Source organism: Austrofundulus limnaeus, unplaced genomic scaffold, assembly GCF_001266775.1.
Source record: "Austrofundulus limnaeus strain Quisiro unplaced genomic scaffold, Austrofundulus_limnaeus-1.0 Scaffold609, whole genome shotgun sequence".
NCBI classification, from domain to species: Eukaryota; Metazoa; Chordata; class Actinopteri; order Cyprinodontiformes; family Rivulidae; genus Austrofundulus; species Austrofundulus limnaeus.
The window spans coordinates 64,776-67,305 of NW_013953011.1; the positions used below are offsets into that span (position 1 = coordinate 64,776).

General features: G+C 43.3%; 1 long non-coding RNA gene across 1 annotated transcript in view; it reads right to left on the minus strand.

The window, feature by feature from the left end:
* The window catches only part of LOC106531241 (uncharacterized), a 78,485-nt gene that overhangs the window by 25,016 nt on the left and 50,939 nt on the right, over positions 1–2,530 (minus strand). The window lies entirely within an intron of this gene.

The following is a 2,530-nucleotide window of genomic DNA, read 5'->3' on the forward strand; positions in this document are numbered from 1 at the left end:
TAGCTTGAAACAAATATTTAGCTAGCTACCTAAATATTTAACTTAAATATTTAGCTAGCAAGTTAAATATTTAGGTAGATAGCCAAATATTTAACTTGCTAGCTAAATATTTAACTTGCTAGCTAAATATTTAAGTTGCAAGCTAAATATTTAAGCCAAAATTTTAAGTAACTATCTAAATATTTAAGCTAAATATTTAGGTAGCTTGCTAAATATTTAAGTCACAATTTAAATATTTAGCTTAAATATTTAGCTTAAATATTTAGCTTGCAACTTAAATATTTAGCTAGCAAGTTAAATAATAATAAACTAATAATAAACTAATACTGTGTCAGAATATATATTTATATTTCATCCAACTACAATTCAATTCACTCGATCCAGGAGGTGCACTTTATCTGGATAGTAATTTTAACACTAACAAACAGGAGTAACAACTTTCTTCTTAACTTTTTTAAACATGTAAGCAGTAGAAGTAAAAAATAGGCTGAAAATAATTAAGTAAATAGATAACCAGAAGTAAGAAAGTATTTGTACTTAGTTACTTTACAGCTCTGTTTGAAGGAATGTAATTATTCCCTGACTTCCTGTTGGACCTTACAGAAGAAGGATGTTGCTGTTTCAGGCAGAACTTTTAGTTCTGCATCTCATCAGGCCCTTTTTAATGTTTTTATTCCACTTATCAGATGATTTTTTTTTAACTTGTAGAGTCTGYTGAGYTTTCAGCAGGAAAGAAAAGTTTTCTACTCAACAGGGTCCTAACGTAAACCATGCAGGTCAAGAACGCCGGTCCTGAAGAGCTCCTTCAAACTATGCAAAACAGACACGTTTGCATTGGACTGAGAGGCTGAGCTGGAAACTATGTAAACAGCAGCTCTATAGGTAACGCTGAAAGATCTCAAGTTTAAACAGCTTCTCTGACAGCGAGAGGCAAAACAGGCACTCGGCGCCAGCTGCCAGGGAGATAAAACCCGACAGTTAGGAAAGAGCCGGGAACAAAAACAACCAACCCCTGGTTTCTCTGGGTGACGAACGTGTTTACTCCTCTCGCCGTCACAGACACATTCTTGTCGCCCTTCAGGCACGGCACATTAAAGGCTCTAAGCTCCTGACAGTGACGGAGCTGCCGCACAGATCCCGGCGCTGCAGAGTGTGGGGTCTCYGCTGGGTGTTGGCACACGGAGATCACTCCGATCTAAATTAATTTGGATCCGAATCAGGGTGGGTGAGTGTGCCACACACAGACTGATTAACTCCAGTGGCTCAGATGATGCAGGAGCAGAGATACTATCTGAAGTTACCCACCCTGTAAAGTCTTTTTATCTCAGATTACAGCCATGAATAGAATCCCTGCACCTTTGTGGAGCATGGGGAGAACACAAACAAAGCATCTGTTGTACTCGGCAGTCATTGTGTGCCATTTCATGTCTCATCAGAACCTCTGCTGCCGACTCAACGTTCCCTGCAGCCCTGCCAGAAAGCCACACAGATAATTATTAAAACTGAAAATGATTATTAGTTCTGAGGACCCACAGCTCGGGCGAAACGCTTGAACAAACAAACAGGATCTGGGATGAGTGGCAGCGTTTGAACAAGAGCAGGCACAGCTTTARACAACACGCAAACAAAGACAAGCCTTCATGTCAAGTTATTACCTCAGTGTTTTTACCTCCCACACTCACTGTAACATGAAGTCAGGGCTCGCTGCCTAAAACAGGTTACCTCCTCCAGGTGTGTGTGTGTGTGTGTGTGTGTGTGTGTGTCTGTGTGTGTGTCTGTGTGTGTGTGATTTCCTGCAGCACACGGCTTGTTGTTGCTGTGCACTGATGTAACTCTAACAGATTCCTGATGCCTGAGCTCATGTCCGTCGGACTGAGGAACGCCTCTTATCAGAGCCACATACACATCAGCTGAGGTCAGGATGGACTGGTCCTGCCTGATTAGATTGGGTCCACAGAACCAGGAGGTCCACAGAGTCCGGTGGTCCACGGAGTCAGGGTTCTATTTTCATAATAATATCTTTGCTTGGTCCTTATCTCAAGCACTTTCTGTGAGACTGGAGCTCTCATGACAGATGATGTCATTTATGATGACCCAGTAGTTTCCACAACATACAGACCCTACAGACTCCACAGACCCTACAGATCCTACAGACCCTACAGACCCCACAGACTCTATAGACTCCACAGACCCTACAGACTCCACAGACCCTACAGATCCTACAGACCCTACAGACCCCACAGACTCTATAGACTCCACAGACCCTACAGACTCCACAGACTCCACAGACTCCATAGACTCCACAGACCCCACAGAATATACAGAACACACAGACCCTACAGACTCCACAGACCCTACAGGCTCCACAGACTCTGCAGACCCTACAGACTCCGGAGACCAGACTCCAGAGATATTACAGACTCCGGAGACCCTACAGATCCCACAGACTCCACAGACCCTACAGATCCTACAGACCCTACAGACTCCACAGACCCTACAGACTCCACAGACCCTACAGACTCCACAGACC